The sequence below is a fragment of the Myxine glutinosa genome, chromosome 7 (genome assembly GCF_964187855.1).
Source record: "Myxine glutinosa chromosome 7, kmMyxGlut1.1, whole genome shotgun sequence".
Lineage (NCBI taxonomy): Eukaryota > Metazoa > Chordata > Myxini > Myxiniformes > Myxinidae > Myxine > Myxine glutinosa.
The window spans coordinates 67,239,483-67,256,312 of NC_136267.1; the positions used below are offsets into that span (position 1 = coordinate 67,239,483).

At 42.5% G+C, this 16,830-nt stretch overlaps 1 long non-coding RNA gene across 6 annotated transcripts in view; it reads left to right on the forward strand.

Annotated features, from left to right (window-relative positions):
• The window catches only part of LOC137418461 (uncharacterized), a 168,975-nt gene that overhangs the window by 132,576 nt on the left and 19,569 nt on the right, over nucleotides 1-16,830 (forward strand). For all 6 annotated transcript variants that reach the window (XR_013624093.1, XR_010982641.2, XR_013624094.1 and 3 more), the window contains 2 exons: nucleotides 4,147-4,238; nucleotides 8,638-8,710. This is a non-coding gene — a long non-coding RNA (uncharacterized LOC137418461). The remainder of the gene's footprint in view (nucleotides 1-4,146; nucleotides 4,239-8,637; nucleotides 8,711-16,830) is intronic.

Genomic DNA, 16,830 nt, shown 5'->3' on the forward strand with positions numbered 1-16,830 from the left:
GCCTCTCTTGGACTCAACTCAAAGCGCATCTCTTGGACCCAACTCAAAGCGCATCTCTTGGACCCAACTGCTTGGACTCCCTCTCGTCTGCACTTGGGAACGCCCCGCCGGCGGGTTATATAGGCCCCGCCCCTCAACCTTTCCGAACCTCCCCCAAACGTTCTCTCTCCGCCATCTCAAGCCAAACCCCTGGCTCATGGTTGGTCGAGTGGGGCTGGCTCACTCCTCCCCTCTATGACGAGGTGGAGACACGCCTTTCTTCACCAACCCTGCCTCGTGGTCAATAGCGGCAATTGGAGGGGAGGTAATTGCCAATCGACGAAAGGGGGAATGGAGGTTTTGGGAATGGGAATTGAAGGGAATCTATCTCTTTCACTGGTGCAATGGAGTATTTCAATTAATGGGAGACACAGCCTTACCCTAAAACACATAATAAGATATAACTATCGAACAGGGGTATTCTATGATTGGCTGACGTGTATGCTTTTGGACTAATTATGGGACGCCCTTTTTACCTTTATACAACTCTGGAGGCAGGAGGGGCCATATCCAACAATGTTCATCACCATCTCCAATATAATACAACACAATCAAAAAAAATGCAATCCTCACATCCGCAACAATATATATATATATATATATATATATATATATATATATATATATATATATATATATATATATGTATGTATATATATACAACCAGTCAAAAGTTTTAGAACACTTCAATTTTTCCAGTTTTTATTGACATTTAAGCAATTCAAGTCCAGTGAATAACCTGAAATTGTACAAAGGTAAGCAGTAAAGACAGACAGACCGTTATAGCCCATAAAAGTGTAGTTCTTTCCTTTAGAGAAATTGCAAAGAAAGCCAAGGAGTCAGTGAGTACAGTTTCCTACACCAACAAAAGGCACTGGAAACTGGAGGAAACGCTGACAGGAAGAGGTCTGGCAGACCCAAAGCCACAACAGAATCAGAAGACAAGTTTCTGAAAGTCAACAGCTTGCGTGATAGGTGACTCACAGGACAACAGCTTCAAGCACAGCTTAACAATGGTCGAAGTAAGCAAGTCTCAGTTTCAACTGTGAAGAGAAGACTTCGAGCTGCAAGTTTGACAGGTCGAGTGGCAGTAAGAAAGCCGTTGCTAAGATGGCAAAATAAGAAAAAGAGGCTTGCCTAGGCCATGAAGCATCGCCAGTGGACTACTGAAGACTGGAAGAAGGTCTTATGGAACGATGAATCAAAAATTGAAATCTTTGTTTCATCACGCAGGGTTTTTGTACACCGTCGTGTAGGCGAAAGGATGGTTCCTCAGTGTGTGACACCAACTGTCAAACATGGAGGAGGAAGCGTGATGGTCTGGGGCTCTTTTGCTGGATCCAGAGTCGGCGACTTGCACAGAGTGACTGGCACCCTGAACCAAAAGGGCGACCACAGCATTTTGCAGCGCCATGCAATACCCTCTGGTATATGCCTAGTTGGTCAGGGGTTCATCCTACAGCAAGATAATGACCCTAAACACACCTCCAGTCTATGTCAAAACTACCTTCGAGGAAAAGAACAAGACGGTAGGCTTCAAATCATGGAATGGCCAGCACAGTCTCCAGACTTAAACCCCATCGAGCTGGTTTGGGATGAACTGGACAGAAGGGTGAAAGCAAAGCAACCTGCAAGTGCAACACATTTGTGGGAACTTCTGCAACAGTGTTGGGAAGAACTTCCCGAACAATATTTCATTTCCATTGTAGAAAGAATGCGACGAGTGTGTTCGGCGGTTATATCTGCAAAAGGTGGCTACTTTGCTGAGTCAAAACTTTGAATTAAATTTTGTTAAACAAAATGATTCTATGATTTCTTTTTATCTCCAATTGTTTACTTGTTCTATGCTTAATTTCAGAGTGTACATTGAGACATTAAACTGCGTAAATTTCAATAAAAACTGGAAAAATGGAGGTGTCCTAAAACTTTTGACCGGTCGTGTAGATATATATATGTATGTATATATATATATATATATATATATATATATATATATATATATATATATATATATATATATATATATATATATATATATATATATATATATATATACAGTCACGTGAAAAAGTAAGTACACCCCATGTAAAGTTTTGACTTTTTCAACATATTTCAACATACAGCTATTTGATCTTCATTTCAACAATATTGATAGATAAAGGTGATATAATATAAAAAATATAATGAAACATTTACATTTTGTAGTCCATTGTATAATTTAAATAAACATAAATGCAAATTTCGCATGTGGAAAAAGTAAGTACACCCCGACATTTATCACTACTTCAAATACCTAAAATTAGAATCAGGTGCACCAGCTCAGGTGCAAATGATAAGAACATCGTTAGAGAGGATCTTGGAGGAACCTGTCTTATTTAAACCTCAGACATTTAGTTTGGTTTGCTCTTTGTTGTTGAAGTGTGCGGCGTCACCTTGCCTAGATCAAAAGAGCTCTCTGAGGCCTTCCGAAAGAAGGTTATAGATGCCTACGAGTCTGGGAAGGGATTTAAAAAGATCTCCAAACAATTTGAAATCAATCATTCAACTGTCTGGAAGATCATCTACAAGTGGAGAAGATTCCAAACAACTGCCAACTTGTTCAGGCCAGGCCACCCCAGCAAGTTCAGCCCGAGAGCAGACCGCAAGATGCTGAAAGAAGTCTCTAAGAACCCCAGAATGTCATCACAGGACCTACAGGTAGCTCTTGCCACTGTTGATGTCAAAGTATACGAGTCTACCATTAGAAAGAAGCTGCACAAATTTGATCTACATGGGAGGTGTGCCAGGAGGAAACCTTTGCTGTCCAGAAAGAACATCAGGGCAAGACTAAAGTTTGCCAATGAACACCTTGGCAAAGACCAGCACTTCTGGAACAATGTGCTCTGGACAGATGAGTCAAAGATGGAGCTATTTGGCCACAGTACCAGAAGACATGTTTGGCGAAAACCAAAGACAGCATTTGACCACAAGAACCTGATACCAACTGTAAAGCATGGTGGTGGAAAAATTATGGTTTGGGGCAGCTTTGCTGCATCAGGGCCTGGGCAGCTCACCATCATATAATCCACTATGAATTCTTCATTGTAACAGAGGGTGCTTGAGGATAATGTGAGGCCATCTGTCAGAAAGTTGAAGCTCAACCGAAGGTGGACCTTGCAACATGACAATGACCCTAAACATACCAGTAAATCCACCAAGGAATGGCTGAAAAGAAAGAAATGGGGGGTTCTGAAATGGCTAAGTCAAAGCCCGGATCTAAATCCCATCGAGATGTTGTGGGGGGATTTGAAACGAGCTGTGCATGCAAGAAACCCCTCAAACATCGCAAAGCTGAAAGAATTCTGAATGGAGGAGTGGGCAAAAATTTCTCCCAGTCGATGTCAGAGACTGGTAGACAGTTATAAGAAACGCCTACTTGAGGTTCTTTCTGCCAAAGGGGGCAATACCACCTATTAGAGCCAAGGGTGTACTTACTTTTTCCACATGCGAAATTTGAATTTATGTTTATTTAAATTATACAATGGACTACAAAATGTAAATGTTTCATGATATTTGTTCTATTATATCACCTTTATCTATCAATATTGTTGAAATGAAGATCAAATAGCTGTATGTTGAAATATGTTTAAAAAGTCAAAACTTTACATGGGGTGTACTTACTTTTTCACGTGACTGTAGATAGCCATGTATGCATTACCTTTATTAAATTATATATACTTATGTGTTGTCTACATATTTAGCTTAAAGTTTTCACGATTTCCATAGGTAGAGCATCACTGTGTTCGGGTTTGACGATGCAGGAAGAATGTGCAGCAAGTACTCCTGGTATACAATTGCTTACTTTATTTGTTTGATGTACATATAAGCGGTATCGTGGATTTTTTATTCAAAGTAAAACTGAACGATTATTTCAAGTCGTGAAAAAGAAATCGTAATAATGTCGTTAATGACACTCCATACTGCATGGAGGTGATATCAGCTACGGAAGTGTTGTTGTGAAGCACAAGTTGTGAATGATCCTCATGTTGTTGCAGCATTTGAGACAATCACGCTTGGAATGTTTCGTTAGATGGCACAAAAATGTTGACAGTTTTCATTTCTTTGCAGATTGGTGTTGTAAAAGTTTCGTCATTTTTGGGCCTCCCTGTTGCACGTGTGGACACATTATCGTCTGCTGAGTCAGCAATGATGCTTTTACGGTGAGACCTCTGAGCTTCCAGTAAAATGCCAGGGGTAACGGGATTTCCTGTCCACTTGTGTTGCACAACACTGGTTCGTGTCCCTCGCCGTTCCCTTGGTATTGCACTTCCAGAACGAATTTGTGACGTAAAATACATTTCAATTGGAGTTTCGTACGTTTGCAGCTTTTGCCATTCAGGTCTCACGATGAACGTGGAGATAAAACAACAAGATTCGTATTAATTATTCATGTATTGTCATATATTGCACATTTGACTAATACACTTTCTTTGATAGAAAAGGATGGAAAAAGTTTATGGACGTATTATTTTTCGGGAATATTTAACGTCAAAATGTGCTGCTACACTCGGGGCCAGAATGTCGCCCGGAGATGCATTTCGAGCGCAATTTGCAAGCTACATGTAATGCGATCTTAGCTCACTTTGTCCCTTTGTGTTACCTCGAAATCTCGGTGGTCGCACGGGGTTTGCTTCTCGGCCCCAAGTGTAAAACACCATCCAACAGATGCCCTTTGTTCCGGTGCATCTGCCTTGCGCCCGCGGCCGATTCATGTCAGGTGACCTTAAACCCCGACCGCCCCCGAGGCTACGAGCTACACCTTTCCAGGTGCCGCACACCTGGAACCGAGGATCCTTGGCCCGGCGAGCCGCGATACCCGCCCGTTCGGAGCGACTTTCACGAGGGAGAAGTTCGATTTTTAGCGTTGTAAATTACCGGCATACTCAAAGTAACCGGGGCAGTAAATCCGTTGTAAAGTCTGCCCACCCCACGGTTGTTTCTCCCGACCCCTACCTCTCGCCATGCAGGCATGCGGCCCAGGTTTCAGATTACTCCATCGCCGACACCCCCGGCATCACGAACGCCCCCCGGAGCAAAGGAGCCGATCGCGGCCCACGACTCCCCCACAACCTGCCCTTTGTCACCCACATTTTAACCGTACCCTTCACCCGCGAGCCCCTCGGCTCTGCGGGACAATTATGCAATTATCGATGTAAAACCAAGGCCGAATGCCCTTTCCTGCGATGTGCGTAATTCCCGCTCGTTTCTGACCCGATAGCCGATCGACTCTTTTAATTCCCCAATTCGGATGGACCTGCGTTTGTGCATGTTCTCGTTTTGCCGAAAGGAAGGACCCGTGTGTGCAAGCAGAGCCGAGGCGAGTTCATTTTGGAAGCAAAACACACGCCGCCTCTGAAAGGTGACCTCAATTTAGCCCGGCGAGTAAATTTCAACTTTACAGCTCCGATGTGTCAATGCGATGGACACATTAAACGAGAACGTAAGCGCCGACGTTAGCACTAAGTACGGGTAGTTTAAAAGGCACAGTGTTGGAGAACATGCATGTTTTGGCACGGCAAAATAACACCAATGTGGAAGGGTCCTTCAAATGCAAAATTTGAGGGTCGTTCAAGGTTGACGTGGAATTCTTATTGCAGAAAAGGTAAAAACAAAATCATTCAATTTTGCGCAATGGTTTGGTTAACACTGAGCAAGGTTTACAGGAAGTGACATCCATCGCTGCATGGACCCGGCATTCCAGGAAAAACCAAGATGGTGGCCGGCATAGTCACGTGTGCTGTGCAACAAATATTGATGATCAAGTTCCTTGTGAAGGAAATCAAACTAACCGAAATTTACAGGAGACTGTCTTCATAATTTGGTGATGAATGTCGTTCACGTAAGTTGTGCTTATATGGAGCAATCAGTTCAAAAATGTATTTGAATTAGTGAGAAATCCTGACTGTCATCGCAGTCAAACAACTGCTGCCACTCAAGCCAGCATTAAACATGTTGAACTTGCTAATTTTGAAGAATCGCCAGATTACGGAGAATCACCAGATTACGGAGAATCACCAGATTGCAGAGAATCACCAAATTACGGAGAATCACCACATTACAGAGAATCACCAGATTACAGAGAATCACCAGATTACAGAGAATCACCAGATTGCGGAGAATCACCAAATTACGGAGCATCACCAGATTACGGAGAATCGCCAAATTACAGAGAATCACCAGATTGCGGAGAATCACCACATTACAGAGAATCACCAGATTACAGAGCATCACCAGATTACGGAGAATCGCCAAATTACAGAGAATCACCAGATTACAGAGAATCACCAGATTACAGAGAATCACCAGATTGCGGAGAATCACCAAATTACGGAGCATCACCAGATTACGGAGAATCGCCAAATTACAGAGAATCACCAGATTATGGATAATCACCAGATTGCGAAGAATCACCAGATTATGGAGCATCACCAGATTACGAAGAATCACCAGATTGCAGAGAATCACCAGATTGCGAAGAATCACCAGATTATGGATAATCACCAGATTGCGAAGAATCACCAAATTACAGAAGAATCACCAGATTATGGATAATCACCAGATTGCGAAGAATCACCAGATTATGGAGCATCACCAGATTACGAAGAATCACCAGATTGCAGAGAATCACCAGATTACAGAAGAATCACCAGATTATGCATAATCACCAGATTGCGAAGAATCACCAAATTACGGAGCATCACCAGATTACGGAGAATTACCAAATTACAGAGAATCACCACATTGCGGAGAATCACCAGATTACGGAGAATCGCCAAATTACAGAGAATCACCAGATTGCGGAGAATCACCAGGTTGCGGAGAATCACCAGATTGCGGAGAATCACCAGATTACAGAGAATCACCAGTTTATGGAGAATCGCCAGTTTACAGCGAATCACCAGTTTAGGGAGAATCTCCAGTTTATGGAAAATCACCAGATTGCGGCGAATCACCAGATTGCAGAGAATCACCAGTTTATGGGGAATCGCCAGAATATGGGGATTCACCAGATTACAATACATTTAATTGCAGAAGGATTGGATGTCAATTTTGTGAGTGTGAAAACAATAATTTCATTCTCACTTGAAATTCGATATGACTTGTGCAAGGTGGGTACTGAAAGACCTCACGTTTGGTCAAAAGGCAGCTGAAACAGAACTAGAGGAATGGAGATGATTTCTTGATGAAGAATGTGACATGTGACGAGACCAAGGCCAATCATTTCATGCCGGAGTAAAAATAATGGATTGGATACATTGTTGGCCCCAAAAAGCAAAAAAAGTCAATGTTCAGCCACAAGACGGAAAGCTTATGGAAATTTGGAAACTTAATGGTTTAATTCATGTGGAATTTCTTGAATTTGAGAAAAACCATACTTCAGCGACTTGTTATGGAATAAAGTGTGCCTATTAGCATGCAGGAGATTGCCTCACAGTGTGACTTTATGACAATGCTCACTTAAACTCCACAAATGTGATCACAACTGCTTGAACTGCAGATAAGTTTTATCTAATCTCTCATGCCGACAGGCTGAGTCATAATTCCCAGGACACCGTTTGAGCTGGTCACACAAGATTTGTTTATACTATCTATCAGGGTGAGCCATACGCCCCAGGCGTAGTAACATATTGCAGTAATAACAATATTACATAATAACATGAGAAATAATAACATAGCACAGTAAACATTGAGTGGAGATTAACAGGTAAACAGCACACTCATCACGAAACATAACCTTTGATATTTTAGGAATTGTATCGAAGTGCTTCAGCAATCTGTCACAAGATGTCAACCTGTATTCATGATCTGCATCTGACAATTCACAAATTACAGTTGGTTTATATGGTTTCATGTGAAAGTCTTCTTTCATGGTGTGACGTAATGATGAATACGAAACAACCAACTCTGCAGAACGTTTTCGCAATGATTTTTTCGGATATCTGAGAACGGATGTTTTAATGTTTTGAATTCCCAAATCATTAATTTTTGGTCGTCAACTGTGCTTGCTGTCGAGTACACTTCCAGTCCGAAATTCCCTTTTTCCCCAAGATGGAGATTTGATTTTTACAGTTCTGGTTTTACAAAACGCTCCTCGCGTTTTACAAAACGCTACAAAACGCTCCTCGTTTTTACAAAACGCTCCTTTTACAAAACGCTCCTCTTAGCTCTTTCACGAGCCTCGATCTTGTATACAAAAAAAACAAAAAAAGAAAAAAAAAGTCCTCTTGCACCTGTTTCATCGTCTTGTTTGTGTTTCTCCTCTCGTGGTACCACACCACTGATACCAGCCACTCTCCCACTGTAAGTGGACTGGTGTCTGCCATCTTGGCTTAATATATTATTTGTATTATCTGAAAAGAAAACAGTATAACTACATGGTAGGTATAAACAAATCTTGAAAAGCAGCTAAAATCGTGTCCTGGGACTTATGACTCAGACTGGTGACCTTGTGACTTACACATTTTTGGACCACTCAAAGAACATCTGGGTAGAACTTAGTTTACAAATTATATTAAATGTCCTACAATGGCTGTGTATCTCCCACATATTTCATTACAGATGGTGTCAAAGCCCTGCCACACCGACTGGACAAGTGTGTATGTGTAGCAGGGGAACACCTTGACAATTAAAGGTGATGTTTCATGCACCCTACAGCATGTACCTTTTTAAATTTCAAGTGAGAAAAAGTCAAATGTTAATTTTGAACTCCCCTCACAATTCTTTATCAATGCTTGATTTTAACCTGTTCCAAGCATGATTTATTTGACATGTCTGAGGAAAGGTTGTATTCTTTATTAGAAGTTTTCAAAATATTATTCGTATTTCTGATATTTACTCCTTCACGTGGTATGTTTATGTTTACTTGATTATCCTATTAAACCCTTTCATTCCATAGTAGTAGGATCACTTGCACCTTAAAGAAAATCGGGCTGGCAGTATAGCCTAGAGGTGTCTAGCCTGGGTTCAAATTCCAGCCCAACTATAAACTGGAATCCCAGTGTTTCACATGCCGTCCCTTGGCATTATACGTGGTGGACTTTAAAGACCCCGGTGTCCTTAGTGAAGATGGGACAAGTTATCGCCGGCACCATGAAGAAATTCCAAAATCGTGCCCGAATTTCCTGTGTCAGAGTGGCGGCCCATCCACAGTTTCAACTCGGTCAAGAAACTGCTTTGGCAGCACCAACACACTGTACAAAAGCACCAACACACTGTACAAAAGCACCAACACACTGTACAAAAGCACCAACACACTGTACAAAGCGTTGTACATTAATCGAAAATAAAATTGGTGGTCTTTTTTAAAGCAACATTTTAAAAAAGGATATCCAAACATTATTGCACCTATCTATTTTAAACATGTTTTTCAGGATTATCTATACATATAAAAGAAAGTTTTTGTTTGTTTGTTTGTTTGTCTGCACGCGCTAATCTCCTGAACAGTGAAAGATAGCAGGAAACCTCTAACACAAAAAATGTCGGGACGGGCCCCGGGAAGATTTTAGGCTAGGTGGCGAGGCCTGTCGAGGCCCACCTCGGCCGGGCTGGGCTCATTTCGCAATTAAAAGCTGAGCTGAATTATAGTAGTCAATCTTCTACGGCCGTGGGTAAAAGCTGAATTATAGTAGTAAATTCATTCAAAAAGAACCAACAATGTCGGGACGGGCCCCGGAAACGTTTTAGCCTAGGTGGCGAGGCAGGTCGAGGTCCACCTCGGCCGGGCTGGGGCCATTTCACAATTAAAAGCTGAGCTGAATTATAATAGTCAATCTTCTACGGCCGCGATTAAAAGCTGAATTATAGTAGTAAATTCATTCAAAAAGAACCAAAAATTGCGGGATGGGCCCCGGGAAGGTTATAGGCTAGGTGGCAAGGCCGGTCAAGGCCGCTTCAGCCGGGCTGGGCCAATTTCGCAATTAAAAGCTGAGCTGAATTATAGTAGTCAATCTTCTACGGCCGCGAGTAAAAGCTGAATTATAGTAGTAAATTCATTCAAAAAGAACTAAAAATGTCGGGACGAGCCCCGGGGAGGTTATAGGCTAGGTGGTGAAACCGGCCGAGGCCGCCTCGGCCAGGCTGGGCCCATCTCGCAATTAAAAGCTGAGCTGAATTATAGTAGTCAATCTTCTACGACAGCGGGTAAAAGCTGAATTATAGTAGTAAGTTCATTAAAAAGAACCCGGGCAACGCGGGTGCATTCGGCTAGTTCTCAATAAAAAAATTCTGATAGCATCACTCATTTACAGCAAATGGGGAATTGCACGAAGAACCATGTACACGTTATGAAGTCAACCAGTCCACCATACATTGTGCAGGTAAAGGTAACATGTGCTCAGATGTAGTGGAATGCATGTGAGAATGCTGGCTGGCATCCATAGGTCCATCGTTTTCCACTGTACTACATTAGTGCTGTATTGAAATAATAAAATATTGCATACAAAGTCAAAGCTCGTGGAAGAGCTAGAGCAGTGAATAGATCAAGATGCAACAGAACATAAGGAACGGCAGAGAGAGAGAGGGAGAGAGAGAGAGAGGGGGGGGGGGGGGTCACCCTCAGCGGACTTGAAGGACAAAATAGAGGGAGACTTGTCAAATGGGTGTCGAGAAGAATGAGGAGCAGAGAAGGATGCATGTGGTGAATAGGATGGATACAGAGGGAAACTAGAATAGCACTCGGTAGAGTGCATACCTCCGCTAGGCTGAACAGTTTACGTTTTGTATCCTACGGATGGGTCCGATATGGATCCAGACCTGAACCAAAATCGAATTGGCTTGTTCTTGTTACCTAACCAACTCATCCCCCAAGTTTAGTCACAAGTCGTTCACAACCTTTTGAAATATCATGCTATATATCGTTTTTGGCATGTCACTCATTGTTAAAGAATCACTTAAATATATATTTTTAATCCTCGTATCTGGATCCGGATTCGGGTCTTCATCAAAATGGAATTGATCCATCCTTGTCACACTCCAAAACTGTCCACCAAGATCGGTACTAATCCGTCCATAACTTTTTTAGATCTCATGCTATATATCGGTTTTAGGCCTATCTCTCAATGGTGAGGAATCACTTCAAAAATTATCTGATCCGGATCCGAATACGAATCTTCACTAAAATGGAATTAACTAATTATTGTCACACACACAACCTGTCCACAAAATTTCACTCGAATCCGTCAACAACTTTTAAAGATATCCTGTTCACAAACAGCCAGACAGGGGCGAAAACATAACCTTCATTCACCTTCAGTTGTGGAGGTAAGAAACTCTCTGGAGGAGAAACTGCAGATTTGAATGGGGGGAAGAGGGTTAACGAGGGTAGAAAAGATCATTGTTGTGGATTTGGGATTATCTGAGTTAGTTAGTGGGGAACAGCTGTATTGAAGACCTTTAGGGAATATTTAGAATGAAGATAATCTGGAAGCTAGTTCCACATGTGGGAAAAAGAGGAATGAATGAGTGAAAGGTGAATGGTGACTGTGTATTTTGGGAGTTTCACCATAAGAGGGTTGATGGTGGATCATGTGTGCCCTGCAGGAACCTGGGGGTGGAGGACAAAGCACGCAAAGTGCGTAGGGTGCAATACCAGAATGGATGCGGTAGAATACAGTGACCACCAACCTGTCTGCAATGGCAAAGTGATTACTCCAGCAACTCAACTTCATCATTGGAGATTCCAATCTCCGAAGGTCTTGGTTTCCTTGAAGGTCTTGGTTTCCACGGTGTGAAGCTGAGCAAGGTGTGAAGAATTTGACCCAACTCATAGGAGAGAGCAGCACTCCATCAACCTATGGATAAAAGCCTTGTAAGTGGATAGGAGTTCAGGTGTGCCAAGGAAGGGCTCTGTACGATGTAGGATGCCCATTCGGTGACTGGCTTTGGAGGCCAACTTTAAAATGTGGTTTGTCCAGGAGAGATTTGAGTGAGATTTGTCTGTATTGAAAGACATTCCATGTGTTTGACCAGCTTTTGGTTTTGTCAAAATCTGAAGAGAGAGAGGGGCGGCCTATCTGAAAGATGACGGGTGTCATGGCAGAGGGTGGAGTCATTTGGAAGTAGATCAAGTGGATTTTCCAAGAGTCAGAGAGATCATTGATGAAGATCAGAAATAGGACTGGGCCCAGAACACCGCCTTGGGTCACTCCAGCCTTGCCAGATGAAGGAGATGAAAGGTTTCCATTAAGAGCCACACATTGGCTACGAGAGTAGAGGAAGTCAGTAATCCATGTGTGGAGTTGGCCCTGGAGGCCACAAGAAGAGAGTTTGTAGAGTAAGTCAGGCTGCCAGAGTGCATCAAAAGCGAGAGATAGCCCTGATCTCACGTCTGATATTGAGGGCGTCCATCCATTCTTGGGTAAGTAGATGTAGCATGTCCAAGGTGTAGTGACCATATATGAATCCAAATTGGTGATCTGAGATGAGGTTGCTGGAGAAAAGGAAGGATTTTATATCAACTACGATGATGGATTCCATGACCTTTCTGATGATTGAAAGTAAGCTAATAGTTAGTAGGTAAGGGGATCGGTTTTTGCACATCTCAAGTGCTGCGCTAACCAATGCAGGCAGCAATGTCCGTTTATCACCACCATCTTGTACCCCAAAACAAAAACATCAAATTAACATTGTGAAAGATAATATAGTCAAAGTTCATTCTAGTTTTCCTTTTGTTTTACATGTTATTATGCTGGTTGAGGGTTAGCCTGGTGTTGGCTTAGCGGTTAGGGTGCCGGCTTGGGATCCGAGGATCCTGGGTTCGAATCCTGGTCGATCGCTAAATTAACGCCAGGGGGGTTGACTCCTCCTGCCATCCTTCCGAGATCGGCAAATTGAGTACCAGTTCACTGGTAATTCCCTGTGTGTCACAAGAGGGGACTAACAGGGTTGGTGGCAGGAAGGGCATCTGCCCATAAAACATCGCTTCAAAAAGGGGACCACGGTGCCCAAAAAAGGCCAACCCCTGCTCTGCGGGGAAAATGGCCTCTATAGGTGGTTCTTCTATGCTGGTTGAGAGTGGCCTGCAACACAAGACACACACATACAGAAAAATTCATGAGATAACACCATGCACTATGTTCTAAATGTAGAGCGTCGTGATGAAGTAGTACGTACCATTCCTAAAGTGTTTGGTATGATTTGGCCTGGGTCGGTCTCATGTCATTGACCTCCCAGGCTAATAATGCCACTGACTTTCTGACCATTGAGCTATCACTGGCACCCTGAACAAATTCAAAATTCCTGCCCGATTGAGCAGGGGTACTGCATCCGCAGCATAGGCGTGATTGACTCAGTAAGTGATGCAATCAGTGGGTCGAATTCAGAATTGAATCCCAGTTGAAATGTATTCGCAAACAACAACCAAATTGTTCCTCTTTAGGCCAAAAACCTCCTTACATTCCTCTGCTTCTCCTTCTTCTTTCACTTTCCCCATTCAACTCTCTTTTTATTATTTTGCAAATTATTTCCGATTCTGTTGTCAAAAATAAACCGATGCAAGTAGAGCCATCGATTAATATAAGCTTTTACCTGTATATGGGTTACTATGTATCACAGCCACTATTTTCATCGGCATAGATTATATAATCTCAAGATCACAAGTTTGGTATTTGAATTGCACTTAACTGTGGTGTGTAATATTCATAATAATAATTGCAATCTCCCTCACTCTCTTCAATCCCACTCCTCCCTCCAGGTCTTTAAAACAGCTGTTATCCACCATCTCTTATCTTCCCCCATCCAAAACCTTGATCTCTTCTACCCCCGTTAATTCACCCCAGATACACTTTTTTTTGAAATCCCGACTTCTTTCTTTCCTGGAAGTTCTGGCAGTGCCCATGTGATTTATACCTCCCCCCCCCCCCCCCCCCACCACCGCCTTCCCATGCCTCCTCCCCGCAAGTCCTCTCCCTCCCACAGGTCTCCCGATAAACCTGTTCTTTGCTGTTGTACTTGTGTGTTTCCCTCTCTCTCCCCATCTTGTCTCCCGCTCCCTTTATTGTATGTTTTGTGTGTCCGTTTTTTTGTGATTGATGTTAGTTCTTAAATGAGCCTCGATCTTGTATACAAAAAAAACAACAAATCGATTATCGAAATCTGTAGAAATACTTAAAAAAACTAGTAGGACATTTGGTAGGGCGCATACCTCCAACAGGCTGAAAAGTTTACATTTTGTATCCTGATAGGCCAGACCTACATCTGGAACTGAAGGAAAATCGAATCGGCTTGTTCTTGTCACCTAACCAACTCATCTGTCCATAACTTTTTGAGATATCGTGCTATATATAATTTTGGCCCCAATCAATCAATCAATCAATCAATCAATATCAATGGTCAATCAATCGATTAACCAATGGTCAATGAATGAATGAATCAATTAATAAACATCAATGCTCAATGAATGAATCAACAACACAACAACAGGCATTTTAAGGCCATTTTCCCTGCGAGAGCGGGGGTTAGCTGGTCAATGAATTAATCAATCAATTAATATCAATGGTCAATCAATGAATGAATGAATCAATCCATGGTGAAGAATCAGTTTTAAAAAATTATAGCCTCAGGATCTTCACCAAAATCTAATCATTTCGTCCTTGTCCAAAATTTCGTCCAAAATCCAATCTGTCCACCAAGTTTTGTTCGAATCAGTCCACAACTTTTTGGGATATCCTGCTATGTATCGTTTTTGGCCCTATCTCCCAATGGTGAGGAATCACTTCAAGAATTCAATAATTCTCAAATCCGAATCCATATTCAGATCTTCACCAAAATCGAATCGAATCGCTCTTGTCACACACACAATCTCTCCACCAAGTTTCATCCAAATCTGTCCTCAGATTTTTGAGATATCGTGCTATGTATCGTTTTTTTGGCCCTATCTCCCAATGGTGAAGAATCACATAAAAATTATACTAGCCGGATGGAATCCGGATCTTCACCAAAATCTAATAATTTCATCCTTGTCACACACACAATCTGTCCACCTAGTTTTGTTTCAATCTGTCCATAACTTTTTGAGATATCCTGTTCACAGACAAACGGGTGAAAACATAACCTCTCCCAGAGACCACGTGTTCCCTTGCTTTGGGATTCATTTCGCTTGATAGGAGCAGTATAAATTGACGCATTACAATTATTCCTCTGAAAATCCAAGTTTAGCGATAATTATCACTGAGAAATGTTTGTTTTGCGAAACATGATGCGGCTACACACTTTATCAGTATATACGAGTACAGCACATGTACATTCACCACAAATACAGGAACTCCAATTTGCTTTTAAGTCACTTCCAAATGAGTTTTTATTCTCGCGTCCGCCGGTGGATTTTTTTTGACATCTATCCTGTGTGCATGGCTGGTCAAGGCCCTCAATAGACGTGTGCATTTTATTTTTTATTTTTTTTTGAATACAAGATCGAGGCTCGTGAAAGAGCTAACATTAATCACACAAAAAAAAATCAAACCGACACATAAAACATATAATAAGGGGAGCGTTACACAAGATGGGGAGAGAGAGGGAAGCACAGAAACACAACATTTGAGAGCAGGGACATCGGGAGATCTGTGGGAGGGAGAGGGCTTGGGGGGAGGAGGTGTGGGAAGGGGGTGGGGGGGCGTGGGAGAAGTATAAAACTTCAAGGACACTTCTAGGACTTCCAGGAAGGAAGTCGGTATTTCAAGAAAGTGGATCTGGGGTGAATTAACAGGGGTAAAAAAGATCAAGGTTTTGGATGGGGGAAGATAAGAGATGGTGGTGAACAGCCGTTTTAAAGACCTGGAGGGAGGTGTGGTAGTAAAGAGATTGTGGGAGTTTGTTCCAGAGGCGGGAGAAAAGAGGAATGAAAGAGTGAAGGTGAGCGGAAAGTCTTGATTTTGGCAGTTTCATCCTTAAGAGGGTTGCTGGCAGATCTTGTGCGACCTGTAGGAATATTTGGGGGACAGAGCACAGACAGAGCTGGGGGAGCAAGGCCGGAGAGGAGTCGGCTTTTGAGTCAAGTCGGTCAGTTATTTGATTCCAATGGATGCTCAGGGTGGAAATTTCTATACCCTCTGATGGAGTGGCGACCGGTTCCAAAATGATTCCTAGCCAAAGACTTTTCATGAATGCCTCTAACACTGTCAAGACCTCTAACCCCTCAAGACCTCTAACTGTCAAGACCCCTAACACTGTCGAGAGTACAGGTTCAAGTACAACCACCACCTCGCGGAGACGAACGCACAGGACGCATGACGGCGAACGTTCTAATGGACATATTGATTATTCAGCCTGTTTTAAGGCAAACCCCCTGGTGTGACGATTTAAATGAGGTCAATCTCCGAGCATTCAGATGATGTATCAACGTTCCATGCGCACGTATCCTGTTCGAGTTATAAAACTGGAAAAAGCAGGAATTTGGCATTGTGATTGGCACTGTGGAATATTTACCTTTTACGAAGAAATATTAACAAAAATCTTCGTTTAATCCACAAATCTTCTGTACGAAATTAACTTCGTACTGGCACAAAATGCTATGTTATTGAATTAGTCGTACAAACTCGAACCTGTGTCGATCTGATTGCTCACGTGACTTGAATGCAGCAGCAGCTCAGGGTTTATGGGTTTATCGTGTCGAGGAATATGGCGAAATGATAAACCCAATCACCCTCCCCAACTACAACCACATGCTCCATAAATGCCTCGAACTTTCCCTCCAGTTAGTCATCCAGCCCCTCCTCTCCACCTGAGCCCACCTTCACCACCTTTCCTCAACCTCCTCAA